A 21750-nucleotide genomic window follows, 5' to 3' on the forward strand; every position below is an offset into this window, starting at 1 on the left:
TCACCGGGGGAGTTCAGTTTGTGATCCCTGTCGTGTTGAGCTGAGCAGAAACGTGAACTTTGAGTTGAGTGTTGTCAGGAAATTGTGGCTCAGGGAGTTAAATTTTTCCTGGGAAGTGAAATTTGCCTTCTCCAGCTCAGCTCTGGGATGAGGGCTGGCTTGTGGCAGCTTCTGCATCTCAGCTGACCGTGGGCTGAAGGGACACCAGACCAAGGTGGCCAGTTTAATTGAGAAAGATAGAAAATAACCCTTAACAACCTGTTAGCACTTCATTCTTTAACAGGGAAAAGTGCAGGGCCTGAGCAAGAGCAAAGCAGAGCTGTGTTTGCCCCTGTCTGGCTCCGCACTCTTCCCCCACTGCTGCTGCTGCTGGGTCACAGGGGGGCACAGGGGCTCCTTCAGCAGAGTTCTGTGAGCAGGAGCTTTGGGAACTTCTGGCAATCTGTTACTGCTGCTCATTATTGCTTTATTGAAGTCCTGAGCACATAATAAACTCTCCTTATCAATGTATTGTCCACAGACAGATCACCACAGGCTGCTGCTATCAGAATAATTCCTTCCCTTCCCTTCCCTTCCCTTCCCTTCCCTTCCCTTCCCTTCCCTTCCCTTCCCTTCCCTTCCCTTCCCTTCCCTTCCCTTCCCTTCCCTTCCCTTCCCTTCCCTTCCCTTCCCTTCCCTTCCCTTCCCTTCCCTTCCCTTCCCTTCCCTTCCCTTCCCTTCCCTTCCCTTCCCTTCCCTTCCCTTCCCTTCCCTTCCCTTCCCTTCCCTTCCCTTCCCTTCCCTTCCCTTCCCTTCCCTTCCCTTCCCTTCCCTTCCCTTCCCTTCCCTTCCCTTCCCTTCCCTTCCCTTCCCTTCCCTTCCCTTCCCTTCCCTTCCCTTCCCTTCCCTTCCCTTCCCTTCCCTTCCCTTCCCTTCCCTTCCCTTCCCTTCCCTTCCCTTCCCTTCCCTTCCCTTCCCTTCCCTTCCCTTCCCTTCCCTTCCCTTCCCTTCCCTTCCCTTCCCTTCCCTTCCCTTCCCTTCCCTTCCCTTCCCTTCCCTTCCCTTCCCTTCCCTTCCCTTCCCTTCCCTTCCCCTCCTCCCTTCCTTCCTTTCCTTCCCTCCCTTCCCCAGTTATTCTGTGAGCTCCAGGGGACTATGGAGATTTGGCATGAGAGCTGCTGGCAATTTTGCATAATTTCTGACATGGAAACACTGTCTCTGTTCTATGTTTCCTTTTGCCTGCTCAGAGTTCTCAAATTTCTCTGTTAATTTAATTTTTCTTACTGACATAATGCATAAAAGGAACTTGTATAAATGACAAAACCAAAAACCGCCTGATGCTGATTATACCAGCAAAAAATAAATCCCCAGTGTGTGTGTGGCTGTTGATTTTCCTGTTGGGGGAAAGGGAGGATGAGCAGTGGAAAGGACACTTGGTTTCTCTTCTAGTGTGAGATACCAACAGGAAAGCAGCCTTGTTTTGCCTTCAGCTAAATATGTCAAGTGAAGCAGCAAAGTTAAAGTCAACAGCTTTGAAATGTCGCCTACTAATTAAATACATTAGCATGTTGGTTGTCACAAAATAAAAGTTTTTGGCTGAGTGTGTGAGCCTTACCTTATGCTTCCCCTGGTTCTAGGTGCACTCTGGGTACAGGAATTGATGAGGGTGTTTTATGGATAAAAACAGGAACATAAACTGATAGTTTCAAACAGAGGAGAGGGTGTTAAACGTGCCACAGGCGATGCTGTGATGCACTCGAGCATCGTCCTGCAGGTGAGAGGTGCTGGGGGCTGTTCTGGGCTGGGACTAAAATACAGAGTTTAGATCTTCAAATGAACTGGGGCTTCATTTGCTGTTTCCAGTAAGATCTGAAATCACAGTGGGGTGATTTTGTGTTTGTTGCTGAGCTAGGGACTGGTTGTGAGAAGTCTGGCAGTTTGTCTGGTTTGGCATTGCGGATCTCTGGCAGCCTGAGGAGTGCCAGTGCTGCAGCAGCAGGTGTTAAATATCATTTCAGAGCAGCTTCATGGCTCAGCCTGGTGACTTGGAGAAAGCAGCACTTGTGGTGCTTCACAGCGCTCCTGGCAGGTGAAGAGCTGTTCTGTGATGCATCACTTCATCCTTCCATCACTTCATCCTTCCATCACAGCTTTCTCCTGACATTAGGATGCATCAGTCCTATTAAAAATGATATGAGAGGAGCAGCTCTTTTCCTTTCCTGGAGAGCAGTTGCATGTCCTCCTCATGGGGGAGCTTTGCTGGCTGCTGGTTTTCCTGGGAAATGTCTCTGTGCCATCCTGCCCTGGCTGCTGTGTGGCCCCAGGTGAGGCAGAGCTTGGTCCTTTCCCCTGGGCTGTGCTTGCTGTGTTGGGATGAGCACCAGAGGTGGTTCCCAAGCTCCAAGGGCAGCTGCAGGAGCTCTCTGGGTTTGTTTTCTCAGTCAAAGAAAGCAAATGATGCCTTAAGGGAGGCCACGTGAGGAGCTGTTAAATTATTTGATCAATCTAGTTTAACTGTGTTGAAAACAGCTGTGGATAACGTTTTATCCTCTCGTTTTTACCATTTTTGTGGTCCCAGATCCCTCCAAGATTTCAGAGACACATGGAAATACCTTAGTGGAACTGAGAAGTGAAATATGATTGATGCCTTAGGGGCACTTGAGTTGTGTCCTTTGTGCTCTGCCACTGCTCCAGAACTTCCTGCAGGATCAGTAACATCCCCAAATCACTTCCACAAGGTGTCCATGGTCTCAGGGGCTTTGGGGAAGGAGCTGAAGGGCAGCAGCACTGAGGGTGTGACAGGAGAGCTGCTCTGCCATGTGGCTTGAGAAATGCACTGAGTGATGCTGCAGCTGGAAGAGCACTTGGGAGAAGCTGGATTTGGGAGCAGTGTGAGGCTCCCAGAGCCTGCTGGGGTAAGCCCTGAGTGCTGGAGGGGAGCAGCAGCTCTGGGGGGACAGAGCTGGGACATGTCCATGGGCAGTGGTGCCTGTGCATCCTGTCCTGCTCAGAGAAGGGACAGGGAAGGTGAGTGGTGCCTGTGCATCCTGTCCTGCTCAGGGAACAGGGAAGGTGAGTGGTGCCTGTGCATCCTGTCCTGCTCAGGGAACAGGGAAGGTGAGTGGTGCCTGTGCATCCTGTCCTGCTCAGGGGACAGGGAAGGTGTGTGGTGCTGGGAATATCCATGGGCAGTGGTGCCTGTGCATCCTGTCCTGCTCAGAGAGGGGACAGGGAAGGTGAGTGGTGCCTGTGCATCCTGTCCTGCTCAGAGAGGGGACAGGGAAGGTGAGTGGTGCTGGGAGGGAGCAGCAGGTTCCCTGCCCTGGAAGGTTCAGCTGCCTCCCCTGGCTTTGTGCCACGTCTGGCTTTGCTCCTCTGGAAAAGCAGGATGCCCTTGGGTCACTGTTCCTCCCCAGAGCAGCTCTGTTGGGAAGGGAGGAATCAAAGATGTAAAAAACAGAACAATGTTCCAATAACTCTCACGCTGTTTTATTGGTTGTGATGGTTTGGGTTTTGTTTGGAATTTTGCAGAACTCTGAGGAGTTCTCTGGGAATCCTGGTTTATTTTTGCCCTCCATCACTGCAGTGTTTGAGTGTTGGCTGTTAAAAGTGCAGCTGCTTTTTCTTCTCCTCATGGAGAAGGATGGGTGGCAGGTCAGGTGAGAAGGTGTGATATCCATAAATGCTTTTCTTTGTTTGCTTCACCAGTTTGAATTATTTAACTTAAAACATTTTAAAAGTGAAATTGCTGTTGTCTCTCAGAAGAGTATGAGATAGTTGTCTGTTTTTAAAAAAGGCACTGGATGATTTTTTGTCTTACTGATTGGGTTATTTTGTGATCTCTGTGTCTCAGAACATTTTATTAATCTCTTTTTGGTGCTAATTCATTTTCTTTGGATTAATGCTATCCTCTTTCAGGATTCAAGACCAGATTATTCTTAAGGACTTTGATTAGGAACAAACTGTGGTGAAGCAATGATTAAATCTGAGTTTGCTCTATTGCCTTACATGTTTTTATTGGTTATCAGCTCCTTCTCCTTCGTTGCTGATACTCAATATTTGCTCTCTGTCCTGAGCCAGCGCTTGGGTTCAAGTGGTCTCCTGGAAATCTGGATTATGCAAGGTCATGATTGGCTTTAAAGCAACTTTTCTAACCTTGTTTTTCCCTTGGGGGGCACCTCTTTCCCCAGTTTAACCCTGTGCTGTCCTGCTTGCAATCTCAGTTACTTTGAAAAGGAAACAGCAGAATATGGGAGGGAAGCTGGGAGTGGAGAAAGCCTGGAAAGGGGCAGAGCAGTTTGGCTTTAATGCTTTCCTGGCATTGCCTTTGAACAGCTTTAAGGAGGAAAGTGGTGTTTCACAGAATGGTAAAAGTGGGATCATTAACATGGGATTCAGGCTTTGCTTACTGTGGCTTTTTTTGTTCCAGAACAATCTTACAGCTTGGGGTTTAAATTACACAGGCAAGTCAATAAAATGGAAGCAGTTAATGCTTCGGTGCATTAAAAAAACATAAGTTTCTCTGATTATTTTTTTTCTGTGAGAAAACGTTGAGGTTGTTTACATCAGGAATTGTCTCCTGGATGTCAATCTGCTGCTTTTCCCTTCATTCTGCAATAGCACCGGTGCATTTTTAACAATGCAGTTGTTCCCACAGCAGCCTGCTGCTGTCAGAAATCCACATTTCCTATTCATCAGGAAGTTAGGGAAGCATACTTCTCGTTCATTTTAATTTGGCACGAGTCAAACATTTTAAAAATCTACAGGCTTGACGAAGTATTCCTTAAATACTCTTTGGTGCTACAAATACCTTGATCAAAGCCCAGGCAGCAGAGCAGGGCTGACTGAGCCATGTTTGAGTTGGCAGAGGAGGGGAAGTGAACTGGGAATTGTCTGCAGCTCTGAAAAGAGGAGCTGGGAATCAAATGTTGCTTCACCCCCCCCCAGTGTTAATTTTTCCTGAATTGATCCAATCTTCACTCATTTCATGTCCTTCAGCCTGGCTGCAGTTGCTTATCCTGTTATTGTGGGCTCTGAGCTGCAGCCTGAGCTCTGCTAAGAATGAATCAAACCTGGCCAAAATCACTTTGATCTCCTGAGTTTCTGGCACGAGAACGGTGTCTGGAATTTGGGGAGGAAATGGCCAAGGGTCTGCTCAGCCAGTCCTGTTTGTCATTCACACCCCAGCACTTTCTGCTGCTTCCTTCCACCCACCACCCCACTGCCCCCCAAAAGGAAACAAGTTCTTTTTTCTAAAATTCTCTTTTAATTGAAGAGTGCTGTGTTTTGAAAATGGAAATTCTCACTGAATTTCAGACCAGGCCATTTGAAGAAAGAGATTTGTATTTTCTTCAGGCTGAGGGTATGGCTTCAGAGCTAAAGGGTTTTTTTATTAAATAGAAATATTTAATGTGTTTCTTTTGTAGTTTACATTGATTGTAATACAAAGAATTATAAACAGTGAAATTTCCTTTTATCTCTTTGTTTGTGGTTAACAAGTCCTAAAATTCTGTCCATTATCTTAATTAAAATGTTGATTGTGATTACTTCTGGCTGATGAAAACACACAATTAAAACTTAGCTGGGTGACTCGTGTGAGGAAAAAGTCAATAAATGTGCAGAAATTCAGTTCCTGTGTGCACCCAGTGGGTTAAGGGACATTTTATAACCCCCCACCCCTAGGTGTATAAATTAAATCTGCTTTAGGGAGAGCTCTGACACCCTGTATGGGAAATCCAGCAGGAATATCCTTGTGAATCCATCAGAACCTCTGCACAGAGCTCAGCCAGGGGAATTTTGTCCCAAGCTCTTGGGGTGTCCCTGGTGGAGCTGCCTCCTCAAAAGTGGTTGTGAGAAAAAATAAAACCCCTCAGTGTTGGTTAGAGGATTGTTTTATCCCAATGAAAGTGTCTTCCTCACCTTAAATAGCCAGCTGTTGGCTTTAAATATATGATGCAACAGCGGTAATTACATTTCAGATAGGAATATATTAATTATGTAGTGCCTCTAAACCCATGCGTATCCAGTTTTGATTAAGGCTCAATTTAAATATCAAAAGTAGTGCAGAGCCATGTCTGTGGGAAAGGGCTTTATGTGCCTGCAGAGATCACACGTGGGGGAAGCTGAGTGAGCTGAGTGTTTGGGGAGGAGGTGTCTGGGGTCCTGAGCTGCTGCCAGGGTGGGTTGGGAAACGCTCCTGGAGCCTGGCCCGGGAGTTGGGATGGATCTGCTGGAGCCCAGGCAGCTCCAGCTCAGCTCTGGGGCTCTGATCCGAGCAGCTGATCCGCATTTTCCTCTGGGACAGCAGGAGTGAAGGGAGAGCAAAGCAGAGCAGGTGAGGATGAGGAGGGTGAGGAGCTGCTGAGCTGCCCCTTCACACACCCAGAGCTGCAGAACTGCCCTCTCTCTCCTTCCCTGCTGCGGGTTTCCAGTGGGATAAACGAGTCCAAATTGGCTTTTGAAGGTTTTCCTGTGCTCCAGAGGGACCCCGAGCCCGAGCAGCAGATGGATTTCAGCAGTGTTTGTGCTTTCTCATATCCTGCCTTAATTTGATGTCACATTTAAAATGCTAATGGCCACACTCCGAATCGGAGCATCAGAGGGAAACTTTACACCAGAAAAACGCTGAATTTGCCATACAAAAGGAAATGTTATTAATTGTGATGCAGTTGCCCTTTGTGCCTGTGTGTTTACTTGATTGAAGCATCTTGACTGTGGAGCTTTCTCCTTGAAGCCTGATTTGAATGGAGTATACAGCTGGATTGCCCCAGGGCCTTGTAACAATTTATAGTCTGGATGGAAAGGCAGAAGTGCATAAAAAGACAGTTGTGAAATGCTGCTAGTGCCCTGTAATAGAAAATCTGTGGATGATGACCTTGGCTGCGTGGGCCTCCGGGATCGCTTTGCTGTGATCCAGAGGATTATAAAATGGAAAGTATTGCATCTCACCTGGAATAAAGGAGGGGAAAAATCAAAAGAAACCTGTTTTTCTAAATTATGCAGTTCATGCTTCCTCTCCTTTGCATTCCTCCTGCATCTGGCCCTGCATTTTAGCAAACATGTTAAATTTACATCTGTTATTCCCTGCACTGTTACAGGAGCTGGGGTTTGTGCATGCAAATATCTGGGTGAGGTTTCTGTAGCCACAAGCATTTATGTATTTAAAAGCCTCATTCTGTTTGCAGATGAATTGATGTTCTGTTCCTGAACTGCAGCTGAATTAATTTGTGGCAAATTTTTCCTGGCCAGTTCCGAGGCAGCGTGACCTTTCCTTTTTTGTGTGGAAAAAATGCTGATTAATACAGATTTTTATTTTTTTTCCTGCTTCTCCAGATTCATCTCTCCTTCTACAGCCAAGAAAAGGCAAAAAGCATTTTTCTTCTTCCTCCAAATCGCTGCTAAACCTTTTCAAAGCAAGGTTGGACAGAGCTTGGAGGAAGCTGGAGCAGTGGCAGGGGTGGAGCTGGATGGGCTGGAAGGTCCTTCCCAGGCAAGGGAATTGTGGCTCTGGAATTGTGGCTCTGGAATTGTGGCTCTGGAATTGTGGCTCTGGAATTGTGGCTCTGCCTCAGCTCAGTTTGCCATTAAGGGACAGAGCAGCCTTCTAATGAGAGCCAGATGAATGAGACGTTTGAAGGAGCACTGAATTATTTAAAATAAAAAATTTAGCCTGCAAATGAGATTGGCTTTTATGTGTAATGTGCAGCAGATTGGAGTGCTGCTGTGGCTGCTGTGGCTGCAGTGTGGGGTGGGCAGTGGCAGGAGTGATGGACAATCAGAGGTGACACTTTAAGGATGGCGTGGCAGGGGCTGCACCGTGATTAAATCCACTGATGCTGTCACTGAGCCGTGAGGCTGCAGATAACATTCTCTCCCGTGCTGAAAACAAGAATCAATACAAACTCCTTGACAGGGGCTAAATTATTAAATAGAGCCTTCCTTACAATGTTTCATTATCTGGGATTTACCTCAGCTGGTGATTTGTCAGCGCAGGGAGATTTGCTGGGTGTTTTGTATTAAAATAATTCCAGATGCATATGAATCCATTTTGATAATTCCTCTCCTTTTTACAATGCTTCTCTGTGTATTTTTTTTTTTTTTCCCTGGTTGCTATTACCCAGATGCCACTTTGAATTCTCACACAGATCCTAAGCTGTGCTGCACAGTGAGGTTTGGGCTTGTCACATCTGTGTAAAAATAAATTCTTTTTGTATGGCAGACTGTTCTCTAAGTGCTGCTTTCAGGCTGTTAAATTAGCAGGGGATTTGCAGTGTCTCTCAGGTGAGGCTCAGAATTGAGGGAAGAGCCATGAGGCTGCTCTGTGGATTTATGGGTACTGGAGTTTCACTGGACTCGGCTGAAATATAGAGCAACATTCTTTTTATTTTGTTGTACATCTTCTAAAGGGAGGCAGGAGCAGGAACCATCCATTCTCAGACAGCTAAACCAGCATGTTTTGCATTCCCAAGGTGCTCAGGGCTGTGTGGAGATGCTGTGTTCAGACCTGGCTGAGATCTATAATTTCATCAGTGCCATAATTTTGTCAATTAAGCAATGTTTAACATTTTAATGGGATTTTGGGGTTGTTTTTCTGAGTAGCCTTGATAGTGTAATGCCCCAATGCAACTGAATTAATTCCTGCAGAGCTGCAATGTTATGTCACAATTACATCATGGTCTTTTGGAGAGGCAGAGTGCTCATATTTGGAGGTTTAAAGCAGATGGCAGCATTGTTCAGAGTGAGGATTAAACAGCTGGAAGTTAAAGCTATATGTGTGTTTTTTAGGGCTGGAATCCAGCTCTGCCTCCATTCCTTCCATATGGCCTGGATCTTATTGCAATCCAGACCTTACAACGTAGGGGCTACATAAAAAAACCCCAAACAAACATATAAAACACCAAAACAAAGAAAAAACACCCCAAACCTGCAGAATAATCCACACAGGGTTTGTTTTGTTGGTTTTTTTTTTTTCCTTTTAAATGTGATTGCCCTATTTGTTTTTGCACCACTTGGCATCCAGCAGTTGGAATTTTCATGGCTGGTTTGTTGGCACAGGGGCATTGGAGGCTGTGGGGGATTATTCCCCCCCAGAAAAGGCTCCTGGGCTGTTTCCCTGGGCTGATATTTATGATTTTGTTAAGCCCTTTGTCATGGCAGCAGGGTCTTCACCACCTTAACTTTTTATTTTACCTTTCTCCTGCCTTGTTTCCTCCCCCTTTACCCGAAGTCAACCTGTTTCCTACACCTGTGCTGAGATAATTGAGTGCTAAATAAATCATTGTGTGCCAGCTGGAAAATATGGAGAAAAAAAATGTTATCTCTAGCTTTTAGAGAAAAAAAAAGTACCAAATTGTACATTAGCTGGGTTTTATGTAGCAAGAGAAAATGGAGTTAGAATAAATTTAGCCGTGTCCTCTGGTGTTGAATAGTGAGAGCATCTGTCATGTTTAATAATGCTTCTGACCTTTAGGATTATTGAAGTCGAAATTTTCTCTCTGGTCATTTGGGGCTACTTGAGCACTGTCAGATTTCTTGTGTCTCTGCTCAGCCTCCAAAGACACGTTGTTACGCTTTGTGAGCTGCTGAGGATAATTCATTAAAGAAATTTGTTTTCCTGCTTTCCGAAGGGTTTCCTTGAGGAAAGGGAAATATCGCTGCGGCCACTGAATGCCAGCGTGTGTCCTGTCCCTCAGGGATGTGCTTGGAATTGCTCTTGAAGGTGGGGGTGATGCTTTTCATGCTCTTGTGGCAGGCTCTGGGGTGTGGGACCCCCTAAACCTCAGTTCAGGATCAGAATCAGTGTGACCTGAGCAGAGCCAGGTGAAGATTCACTGTGGGGGGAGCCTGGGCTTTGGCACCTCTGTGCCAGGAGGGGTTCATTTGTGTGAGATTATAAAATACTGGGAAAGGTCTCCAGGAGGCTGAGAGGGACAGAGGAGCTGGTACAGGAGGGAGAAAGTGTGTGGATGCTCTCTGAACACCTGCTCTGTGCCTGAGTGGCAGGAAAAGCAAAATCTCCTTTTTTCATTACCTGTTCTGTGCCTGAGTGGCAGGAAAAACAAAATCTCCTTTTTTTGGATACCTGTTCTGTGCCTGAGTGGCAGGAAAGGGAAAATCTCCTTTTTTTGGATACCTGTTCTGTGCCTGAGTGGCAGGAAAAACAAAATCTCCTTTTTTTGGATACCTGTTCTGTGCCTGAGTGGCAGGAAAGGGAAAATCTCCTTTTTTCATTACCTGTTCTGTGCCTGAGTGTCAGGAAAGGGAAAGTCTCCTTTTTTTGGATACCTGTTCTGTGCCTGAGTGGCAGGAAAGGGAAAGTCTCCTTTTTTTGGATACCTGTTCTGTGCCTGAGTGTCAGGAAAGGGAAAATCTCCTTTTTTGGATACCTGTTCTGTGCCTGAGTGTCAGGAAAAACAAAATCTCCTTTTTTTGGATACCTGTTCTTTGCCTGAGTGTCAGGAAAGGGAAAATCTCCTTTTTTTGGATACCTGTTCTGTGCCTGAGTGGCAGGAAAGGGAAAATCTCTGTTTTTCAATATCTGTTCTGTGCCTGAGTGGCAGGAAAAGCAAAATCTCCTTTTTTTGGATACCTGTTCTTTGCCTGAGTGGCAAGAAAGGGAAAATCTCCTTTTTTCAATACCTGTTCTGTGCCTGAGTGTCAGGAAAGGGAAAATCTCTGTTTTTCAATACCTGTTCTGTGCCTGAGTGGCAGGAAAGGCAGAAAATCTCCCTTTTATTCAGCAGGGACTGATGGAGCCTCAGGAAAACGCTTCAAGTCAGCTCCACCTTGTGCCTGTCTGACAGAGCCTCAGATGCTCTCAGGCTGGGTTTTGTCCCCTGCAGGACCTGGTGTCACCTCCCTGGCCAGCACTCGCAGCCAGGGATGTGATGGATCTGCATTTTTGACACTGCACTCACTGAACACTAATCCATGGAGAATTTGGAGTTGTAATTTTGATGAAAGTGATTGATTTTTAAAGCAGTGTCAGTTCGTTTTGGGCCATTAGAGGGTATTTGAAAGGAAAAGAACTCTTTAATTAAATTAGTAGCGCGTAAGCATCCTGCTCTGCTTTCTAAGCAGAACTTCTGGGGGATTTTCAATCATATTCCCTTCACTTGTTTGTTGGCACATTTTAAGGTTAAAAGTGATGCAAAATTATTAAAACCTACAAACTCGTGCTGAGCAACTCTTAAACTTCAAATCAAGTTTTTCTTTTGGGAAAACACCCAAGTTACGTTGTTGTGTAAAGCAATTCTTGTCCATCCCCCTGGATGTGATATTAATATACCCCATGGAAGGAATGCTGTGTAAACAACAAAGTGCTTCCCTTTTATTTGTAAAACATCATTTTTAGACTACAAACACATCTAAAAGGTTCAGTTTATAGAGAGAATCAAATAAGTAAGATAAAAGAATATATATGTTTCACTGCTGTGGAATAGAAAGACATAATTTATGCTCTGTGTCTCCCGTCGTTGCGATTAGTGACCTGAGGCTGTTGAACTTCCTCTTTATGGATTGGGAAAATGCTGTGACAGTTTTCAAGGGAATTGCTCTCTTTGAGTTTAAAGAGATGAAAATGGGTCTGCTAACAAGGACCAGCTTCAGCGTGTGCTTTCATATTCCTCGTGTTTTAAAAATAAAAAAAAGGCAGAGGAAGAAAAGGCAATTGGGTGCTTTGATATGTGTGAACCACAGGACCCTGCGAGGCAGAAGCTGCAGAATGTGGAATATCACACAGGGCTGCAGGGAATCTGCAGGAAGGTGTTCCCTGGGATGCTTTTTGCAGTGTCTGTGCCTGAGGAGGTTGGCAAAGGTGTTTTCCAAGAGGGGAGCTGCCATTTGGTGCCAGATTTCCTGTTCTGAGGTGTTGTGGTGCTTCCCCTGTTGGTGTTCCCCAGAGCCAGGAGCTCCCTGTCCCTGGGCTGGGCTCTTGGTCCAGGGTGATGCTCACCAGCCTGGATTTGGAGCTCCCCTCCCTCAGCTGGGGTAAGTTTGTGAGGAAACACCTGAAAGCTTCATCCTGATTTCAGCTGTGGCTTCGTGGGCTTTGCTGCACCCTCAGAAGTCACTACTGAACTCAAAGTTTGAAAACTTCACGCTCTGAAGTGCAAAATTCCATTAACTGTGGTGAAATATCCTCACAAATCTCTGATCTGGAGGTGATTAAACCGAGGGGCTGTTTGTTACTAAAGACATTGGGCCAGGAAAACAAACAGCTGGGAGCACATCTGGAGCATGGCTGCGTTTGAAACAGGCACAGTAAATATTGAAATTTGAGCTAATACTGCGTTATATTACAGATTAATTTATCTTGTGCTCGTTGGGAAGCACTTGTAGGACGAGTGCTGCAGTTTACACCAGTTCAAGTGCCGGGAAATGCCTTTGGATTTGTCAGTGTTGCTTGTGCCAGTGCATGAATATTTTATTTCACTTTTCCAAGGTAGGGAACGCTCAGGGAGCTCCAGGCCTTTCTGTTCCCAGGGAGATGGCACAGCCAGAGCTGCAGACAGTGCACAGGCAGAGAAACACAGGCTTAGCAGCTGATCTGAACAGGCTTCACCCCTTAACTTGTGTGTCACAGGCAGGCAGAGCTCCTCATTCATCATCTCTAACACTTCCATTTCCCAAGGACAGGCTCCTGCTCAGCAGTTTGAAGAACCAAGTTCATGGAAATGTTAAAACCGACTTCAAGTTGTTGGTTGAAATTCAAGTTAAAACTTCAATTCTGAGAAGATTGTCTTTGGTGAAAGGAAGCTGATGGAAATCATGAGCACTCTCTGAACTGGTCAAGCTGAGTTTTATACAAATTCCCTGAATAACTTTTAGTCATTTTTCTGTTTTGTGAGGTTCCCTGCGTTTGTGGTGATGGTGGCACACAGAATGCTCCTGTGTGCAGTGAGAACTGGCTCTGGTGATTCCCTTGGGGTAAATCCTTGTGCCCAGGCCAGGGGAGAGGCATCATCCTCACTCCCATTGCAGGAGCATTCCTGAGTCAGAGCCTCGAATCTGGCACTGATGGGTTCCATCCAGTGCCTCCAGTAATAGAGGAAATTAATTTGAGTTGTGCACGAGGACTGAGTGCTTGCTGCTGCTTGGTCTCTGCTGCTGGACTGGGAGTGAATTAACACCTTGACTTCTTTAATAGAAGTTATTAGTGGCTTCATTTGTTGAAGTTGTAATGCTGTGGTGATTATATGGCCCAAGACAAATGATTAACTTTGGAATTGTGTGCTAGCTTGGCTGGCTGTGTTCACTGCAGTTCAAAGCAGAGTGCACATGGTGGCTGTGGGATGTGCTAGAGGTTTAAAAACCACATTTCTTTATTTCAGAACTGCTTTTCTTGTGGACCATCTCAGTTGTCTGTATGTTCACACTTCCAGCACCCAAGAAAAGCCCAAATGGGTTTTTTCTTTGTATCTCTCTCCCAGCCATTCCTTTGAGGTTTTTTCTCTTCTAGCAGGTAAATGCATCCTGTTTATTCTCAGTGTAGTCATTTCTGATTTTAGTGTTTTCAATATCTGTCTGTTTCCAGATGAATGGAGGGCATCTTTCCAGTCTTTCAGTTTAGATTAGATTGCAGCCTGTGGAGCTGGTTTGGGGTATGTTTATTTAGTACTGATTTACATATAAATACAAAGAAAAACTCCAAAGCCCAGTGTTGCTAATTTAGCTATTGATACCAGGGCAGCCAGCACCAATCTGTATTAGAAATTCCCTGTGTGGTGAGATACAGCCCTGTCTTCTGCAAATTGACATTTTTGAAGATTGCTGCTCTGGGTGTTGCCCATTAATTACTGGCAGGGTTTTTGCTGAGGCTGTGGCTGGCCCTGCTGTCAGCCCCCTGTGTGAATTCTGGGGGAAAAGCTGATTCTGCTCTGCTTTGAAGCATCAGCTGCTCAATAACACACGTTGGGGCAGTTTCTGAGAAGATGTAAACATTTCAGTCAGTGACCATTTGCTAAGGAAATTGCATCCTCTGGGGAGCTGCTCAAGGAAACGTTCACTTTCCAGGCATTTCTTTTCCAAACACACTTTGTTTCCTCGCAGGAACGGCTGTGGTGAAACAGCCAAGTCACAGGATCTGGCTGATCAGAGCATTTTCTTTTCTTTTCGGAATTTCCAGCCCCAGCCTATTGGCAAAGGCACTTTAATTTTTCCTGTTGCAGAATTCCCCTGCCCATGAGGTGATATTTTAGCAGGCAGTGACTGTTCAAACTCCGGGCTGGGTTTGCAGAGCAAACTGTCTCCTGATTGTTTTATCCTCCAGCTCTTGGTGTGTCTTTGTTCAAAGGTAAAGCCCTCAGTGAGATGGTAAAGAAAATGTGGCCTCTTGATATTTAAAAGGTGAGAAATCTATTTAAACTGTGTATGATGGCTTCGAATAGCCCCACTGCTGAGTGCTGCTTGTTTTAATAGAAGTGATAAATACTGTGGCTGGTGCTGCTCTGCAATTAGATCAGAGCTATGTGCTATAAATGACATTTAATGGCAAATGTCAGGCGGGGCCCGAATGGAATCTTCATTTCAGTGTTGCACTTCTTTGGCATAATGCTAAAAAAACCTTAATGGGATTTAATTACTGGAGCATCCATTCAATGATCAGTTAAATGCATTTGTGATCCCATTAGGTGGTGCTGGCTGCTGGTGCTGAGCAGGAGATGCTCGGGAGGGTCCCTGTCAGTTCTGGGTCAGCAGCTCCCCCCAAATCTGCCTCTGTGGAAAGGCAAAATCTGTGATCAGAGTGGGGCTGGGAGGGGCAGAAAACCTGAGCAGGGCTGCTGTGACCAAAAGCAGATTTTAATGAGAGCCATTAATGACTCATTAATGTGTGTCTCGTTTTGGGATATTTGTGCAGGAGCAGCAGAGATGTGGCTCCTCCACGGCCTCACCTGGGGTCTGGCAGTTTATAGAAATACATTTGTGAATTTATTGGGAAATAGGATTTCCCTGCCCAGCTGGGTGCAGTGGAATAGCCTTGAGCAGCAGCAGCAGCAGCACCTTCACCTGCACAATTACCTGGAATTCCACATAACGTGGAGATTGGGTGGGAAAATAAACCCAGGAAACCTGGATGGGAAAAAAGGAAATGGAGCAGAAAGAGACCACAAAGGGATTAAATGAGGTAGTAAGCAATGACCCATAACCTTCATGGAAGATCTTATCATAGTTTTATTTTAAGCCAGTCAGTTTTTAAGCATAACTGCTTTTTTTTTTTTAACAAGATGAAATTATCTTTTGTCGTTTAGGATCGCAGTGAAATTTTAAGGGTATTTTGAGCTTGAGTGTATTTCAGTTAAATGAAAACAGGTGACTCGCTGGTTCTCAGCACAGCGAGCAGCTTTGTTTCTGGGAAAGCTGGAAAGCTGATGGAATAAACAGTACAGTTTATTTTAAATACAGCCATCTCTCACAGTCATTACCTGACATGAATAATGTTCTTTTTCTCCTTTAAAACCCTGGATGAGGCTGTGTTCAAGGTGAGTGACACTGGAGAGAAGAAAGGGCTGTTGGGTGACACTTGTTCCATGTCAGCTTTTGTTAGAACATGCTGGGTTTGTGGAACTTTAGAGCTGCGGCTTGGCTGAGGCAAGGGAAGCTCCTGGGGAGGTGGAGATCCCTCTCAGAGCTGCTCATTGCATGTCCTGCTGGATCTGTGCCACGATTCCTGTCCCAGCAGAAGGAACCCGTGAGGTTCCTGGGACAGAAGGAACCCGTGAGGTTCCTGGGACAGAGAACCCGTGAGGTTCCTGGGACAGAGAACCCGTGAGGTTCCTGGGACAGAGGGAACCCGTGAGGTTCCTGGGACAGAGAACCCGTGAGGTTCCTGGGACAGAGAACCCGTGAGGTTCCTGGGACAGAAGGAACCCGTGAGGTTCCTGGGACAGAGGGAACCCGTGAGGTTCCTGGGACAGGGAACCCGTGAGGTTCCTGGGACAGAAGGAACCCGTGAGGTTCCTGGGACAGAGGGAACCCGTGAGGTTCCTGGAGCAGAGGGAACCCGTGAGGTTCCTGGAGCAGAGGGAACCCGTGAGGTTCCTGGGAGAGAAGGAACCCGTGAGGTTCCTGGACAGAGGGAACCCGTGAGGTTCCTGGGACAGGGAACCCGAGAGGTTCCTGGACAGGGAACCCGTGAGGTTCCTGGACAGAAGGAACCCGAGAGGTTCCTGGACAGGGAACCCGTGAGGTTCCTGGACAGAAGGAACCCGTGAGGTTCCTGGACAGAAGGAACCCGTGAGGTTCCTGGACAGAGAACCCGTGAGGTTCCTGGACAGAAGGAACCCGTGAGGTTCCTGGACAGAGAACCCGTGAGGTTCCTGGACAGAAGGAACCCGTGAGGTTCCTGGGACAGAAGGAACCCGTGAGGTTCCTGGAGAGAGGGAACCCGTGAGGTTCCTGGGACAGAAGGAACCCGTGAGGTTCCTGGGACAGGGAACCCGTGAGGTTCCTGGGCAGAAGGAACCCGTGAGGTCCCTGGGACAGAGGGAACCCGTGAGGTTCCTGGACAGAAGGAACCCGTGAGGTTCCTGGGACAGGGAACCCGTGAGGTTCCTGGGCAGAAGGAACCCGAGAGGTTCCTGTCCCAGCAGAAGGAACCCGTGAGGTTCCTGGGACAGAAGGAACCTGTGAGGTTCTTGGGACAGAAGGAACCCGTGAGGTTCCTGGGACAGAGGGAACCCGTGAGGTTCCTGGACAGAAGGAACCCGTGAGGTTCCTGGGCAGAAGGAACCCGTGAGGTTCCTGGGACAGAGGGAACCCGTGAGGTTCCTGGGACAGAAGGAACCCGTGAGGTTCCTGGGACAGAAGGAACCTGTGAGGTTCCTGGGGCAGAGGGAACCCGTGAGGTTCCTGGGACAGAGGGAACCCGTGAGGTTCCTGGACAGAAGGAACCCGTGAGGTTCCTGGGCAGAAGGAACCCGTGAGGTTCCTGGGACAGAGGGAACCCGTGAGGTTCCTGGGACAGAAGGAACCCGTGAGGTTCCTGGGACAGAAGGAACCCGTGAGGTTCCTGGGCAGAAGGAACCCGTGAGGTTCCTGGGACAGAGGGAACCCGTGAGGTTCCTGGGACAGGGAACCCGTGAGGTTCCTGGGACAGAGAACCCGTGAGGTTCCTGGAGCAGCTCTGCTGAGCCCAGGACCGTGCTGGGCCGTGTTTCTGAGCGAGGCTGGCAGCTCCAGTGCCAAACTGGGAGACAGCCCAGGGCACCTTGGTGGTGTTCCACAGCCTGCAGAGCTGCCCCACACGCACAGCCGGCCCTGCAGATGACATGCCCTGATGGAACATCGCTTTTGGCCGTGTTTTGTGGTTTCTGAAGGTGTGGACAGACTGTTGTTTGATACCAGCTGTGGGCCCAGCTGTGTTCATGGGGCTCTGGTGCCTTCCCCTGTCCTTCTGTGAGAAACGAGGCCACAAATGACCTGGTTGTGACGTTTGCTGCTGTTGGCAGACAGCGCTGCTTCAGATTTTGTAGAAAGTACAGCAGAGATGTGGAACGAACACTTGTGTGTGAACAAACCCCTGGTCTGTGAGCAGGAACGTGCATCCCTGGGCCAGCTGTGTCCCTGCAGGTGTGCAGAGCACCTGGGAGAGGCTGCAATTCCGGGCAAGGTGAGTGTGAGGAGTGTTTTACATCTCACAGTTACTCCTACGCCACGCTGAGTTAATTTCCAGCACGCCGATGTGACTCTGTGAATTCCAAAAGGAATTTTATTTGCGAATAAAAAGGACACATGAAAAATTCTTGCTGTAAACAGTCAGAAAATGTCAGGCGCGAGCCATTGTGAAAAAATCCGATATTGTTTTGTCAATAAATTATGCTCTGCCCTGCATAGATCACAGAAATGGGCCTTTACCCTGGAAACAGCAATATTTGATACCCCAGGCAGCTTATTCCCAGCTCAGCTCACACTTGAGTGAATCCGCTGATCGATTATCCGCGGCTTTCCCAAGGCTTCTCATTTCCTGCCTCCCATTACTGCGCTCGATCAGCCCCGCTTTGTGCCCTGCCTCGTGTGCCCAGATAAGCCATCGAGGCATGTTCCTATTAGAAAAGCCCTTGTAGATGCAGCAGTCATTAGATAACAGTAACAGGTTTAGAGGCTGCAGGCTTTGTGTTGGCTCAGGGTAAGAGGACAGCCCTGCTCCGGGCAGGGGCGCCCAGGATTAATCTGCATGTGGCCACATTATTGCTTTTATTTCACGTTTGTGTTTCTTGCTGAACGCTGACAATGCTGCTCTGTTTGCAAGGAGTAATTATGTGTTGCTATGCAGGCGTCTGAATTAAATAATCAAGCTGCAAAAATAACATTCATTTGTAGTAATAACCTCTGCATTTCCAGGCTGGGTTTGCTTGGCTTACAAACAGCTGATCAGTTTTCTTAATTAATTAGCAAACAGCCTACAAAAAGATACCCTGAGAACGTGAAATTACACGTGCTGGTGTGGAGAGGGAAGAGAAATAATCCCTGCTGTATCCCTTTAGCTCCTGATTTCCAGATAGCTTCATTTGTATCCCACCTCTGGTTGGTTTTTTTTTTCCTTTTTTCCCCCACAGTGAATCTGAGTGGTCTTTATTTCTCCTTTTCTCTCCTTTGACTATTAGTAAATGTCAGAATTGACTGAGAGTACAAACCAGTTGTGCAGCAGGAGAGGGGTTTCGTGGTGGGAAGGGAAGCTGTTGTGCTCCCTGTCCCTGTTCTGCTGTTTGTTTCTCTGGAATTGCTGCTATTCCCTGACTCCAGCGTGCCCATCTGTCATCTCCAGCACTTGGCTCATTGTTTCCAGAGCTGGTTGTGATTTAACTGCATCTAAATAGGGCGAGGAGTGCCGTGATGAAATCCCTGTGGGAGGATCTGCAGGACATCTGTGGCGCTTGGAGCAGCGTGGTTCCCCAGCGCCTGGGGAGGGAACCTGCGAGGTTCTGGGACAGAGAATCTGTGAGGTTCTGGGGCAGAGAACCTGAGAGGTTCTGGGGCAGAGAACCCGTGAGGTTCCTGGGACAGAGGGAACCCGTGAGGTTCCTGGGACAGAGGGAACCCGTGAGGTTCCGGGGCAGAGGGAACCCGTGAGGTTCCGGGGCAGAGGGAACCCGTGAGGTTCCTGGGACAGAGGGAACCCGTGAGGTTCCTGGGACAGAGGGAACCCGTGAGGTTCCGGGGCAGAGGGAACCCGTGAGGTTCCTGGGACAGAGGGAACCCGTGAGGTTCCTGGGACAGAAGGAACCCGTGAGGTTCCTGGGCAGAGGGAACCCGTGAGGTTCCTGGGACAGAGAACCCGTGAGGTTCCTGGGACAGGAGGAACCCGTGAGGTTCCTGGGGCAGAAGGAACCCGTGAGGTTCCTGGGACAGGGAACCCGTGAGGTTCCTGGGACAGCAGAAGGAACCCGTGAGGTTCCTGTCCCAGAAGGAACCCGTGAGGTTCCTGGGGCAGCAGAAGGAACCCGTGAGGTTCCTGGGACAGGAGGAACCCGAGAGGTTCCTGGGCAGAAGGAACCCGTGAGGTTCCTGGACAAGGAACCTGATCTGCTCTGGGCTGTGCAGTGACTCTGTCCTGCAGCATGGTCTGGGGAAAACAGCACCTTGGAATTGTCACAAGTGCTGTGGAAATCAAGACATTCCTGCTTTCCGATGAGAACTTGCAGCATTATTTATTTTTTCCCCTATAAGGCAGAGGCTTGACCAGATGCCTCTGAACTGAGATGCTTTAATCCATTTACAGATCCCATCTAATTCTTGTTCCATGTCCAAAACTGATTCATGCTGTTTAAAAGGAACAAAACCCAAAATGTCAGCGAGAACAAAATCCCCAAATGAGCACTTTGTGAGTGCTGCAGCAAAAGACAATATTTTCATTAAGGGGGAGAGTGTGGTTTTGTAGCACAGGGAATCATTTTGAGCTGACAGAAAGACACTTGAAATTTAGAGCTCTTGCCATGGCTGCAGTTTGTGCAAGCCTGGATTTGGCATGTGACTGTCTGCAGCTTTTCAGATGTAAAGGTGTAAAAAAGGAGGGGGGAGGGAAAAAAAGTCACACTTTAGGAGGTAGAGGACACTTCTTTTGTGTGCACATGGTTTAAAAATAAATAGTCTGCCACAGAAGTTGGCGCCTTGACACCTCTGAGTGTAGTCTGCTTTATAAATGACATACGTATTTAGGAAGTTGGCTGACAAAATAGCATGTCTAGGAATTTCTGTGCCATGAGGGATGTAAATGTGAAAAGGGAGACTCTGACAGACGTTTTGTATTTTTAGCAAGATTGAAGCTTCAGGTTAAACCCCACAAAATCATCTTGTGTTAGAGAACGGGCACAGAAAAGAGGCTGTCAGGGCGCAGCTGTTAAATGAATTGGATAAAAATGACCAGTGGTGGTAAAAAGAGGTATTTAGGAAGGAGATCAGCTCATCCCTCCCCTGCCCAAAAAAAACCCAAACCCAAAGAAACCCAAACCCACAACCCAACCAGCCCCAAGTGCATCATTGCCACAGGCTTTTCTGTGAACAGCTCCTTGCACATCTCATTGTAAATGATATTTTTGTTGCTGCTTGGCCTGTGTGTGGAGGCACGGAGCCATTCCATTGGCAGCATTCCATGATCCAAATGGGGACTGTCAGCAGCACGAGGCAGAATTGTTCTGATATTTACATTGGCCCCGTTTATCTTCTCATTTCTGAATCACTTAAAATGCCTCTGTGCTAGAATTTAGGTGTTAGTTAAAAGCCTGGGAAGTGGGTGCAGACCATGGGTTGTGTTCTGGTTTTATCACCTGTTTTGGTTATAACTCTTCATGTGTTTTCTCCATAGCTTTAAAAGACACATTTTAGTTTTCTGAGGTGAAAGAGAAGCCATTTCTGGGTGTAAGGGAAGCCCCTGCAATCTTTGCTGAGCCCTGTCAGTCCCACCCTGCTGGGCAATCCCATTTCTGAGTGCTGAGCTGATAAAACACTGCACAACACTGGAAGCACCTGGGTTCACCTCTGAATATTCCTGATGAGCTCTTGTGTAATCCCTGCTATTCCAGGTGTTTGAGTGGGGCTTCCAGGAGCTGTGGCAATCAGCAAAATCTTCTTCTTGCCTTGCCTGGAGGACCAAAAGGGTCTTTGGGAGGTGGGAGAGAGTGAGGTGCTCCCTTACAGCAGCAGGACTCACTTTGAAGCACTGATTTCTCCTCTGCAGTGTCAGAAATGCTGTTCTGTGCCACAATGAGGGGCAGTGAGCTGGGGTGGCACCGTGTCCCCCTCGGGCTGTGGCTCCCAGCTCTGCTTTTTGTGGGGTCCCCTCGGTGCTTGCCGATGTCAGGGATCCCCTGACAGAATCTGGGCCCTCCCAGAGCTCCTCCTGCAAACCTGTCCCCTCCTAGCAGGGTCTGCAAGGACATTCCTTCCCATTCCCTGCCTTCCTCCCCCTTTCCTTGGCTGTGGCTGCTTCTTCAGCCCTGGGATGATTTTTGGTGTGATGGGAACGTTCCCTGGCAGAGCACAGTGCAGATTTCCAGTCCTCCCCTGGTGCCATTTGCTGTTCCAAACCCCCATCCCCAAATCCCCCCTGGTTCTGCAGTCCTTGCTCAAGGTTCCATGTGCCTGTGCTCCTGCAGTTCTGTTATTTCAAGCACTCCAGAGGCACAGACCCTGAAAAATCAGAGTATTGATGCCTGTTGTAAACTGTGCCCATGTGTGTGGATGCGTTTTGTGCCAGGGTGAAGCTCTCTGAGCATCCTCTCCCAGTTTGTGGAACAAAAGAGTGGGGTTTTTGTCCTCTCAGCTGAGAAACACAAA

The 21750-nt window shown here is 47.5% G+C and overlaps 1 protein-coding gene across 5 annotated transcripts in view; it reads left to right on the top strand.

Annotated features, from left to right (window-relative positions):
* The window catches only part of RERE (arginine-glutamic acid dipeptide repeats), a 183329-nt gene that overhangs the window by 68648 nt on the left and 92931 nt on the right, over positions 1-21750 (top strand). The window lies entirely within an intron of this gene.

Source organism: Poecile atricapillus, chromosome 22 (assembly GCF_030490865.1).
Source record: "Poecile atricapillus isolate bPoeAtr1 chromosome 22, bPoeAtr1.hap1, whole genome shotgun sequence".
Classification (NCBI taxonomy): Eukaryota; Metazoa; Chordata; class Aves; order Passeriformes; family Paridae; genus Poecile; species Poecile atricapillus.